Below are 360 nucleotides of genomic sequence, written 5' to 3' on the forward strand. Positions count from 1 at the left end.
CAATCTCTTCTCCTCCATTCTCTTCTCGGGATTTTGGGCACGTACACGCATGTGCCCAGCGTGAGTTTAAGCCACCGGGTCCGGGACTTGAACTGTGGTCGACTACATGAGAGTTCAGCGACATAGCCATTATGCTAACTGCTGGTCTCTCCCTAGACATTTTTGTAAAGTAAGTTTAATGATAATGTATTTCCTTAGCTTTTGTTTATCTGAGAAAGTCTGTTTCTCTTTCATTTTGGGGGATATTTTTACCAAATGAAATATTCTTTGTTGGTGTTTTTTTTTCTCCCCTCTTAGTATTTTGAATATATCATTTTATTCTCTTCTGGCCTGAAACGTCTTTTTTTTTTTTTTTCCCCT

Source organism: Tupaia chinensis, unplaced genomic scaffold (assembly GCF_000334495.1).
Source record: "Tupaia chinensis unplaced genomic scaffold, TupChi_1.0 Scaffold000298_1, whole genome shotgun sequence".
Classification (NCBI taxonomy): domain Eukaryota; kingdom Metazoa; phylum Chordata; class Mammalia; order Scandentia; family Tupaiidae; genus Tupaia; species Tupaia belangeri.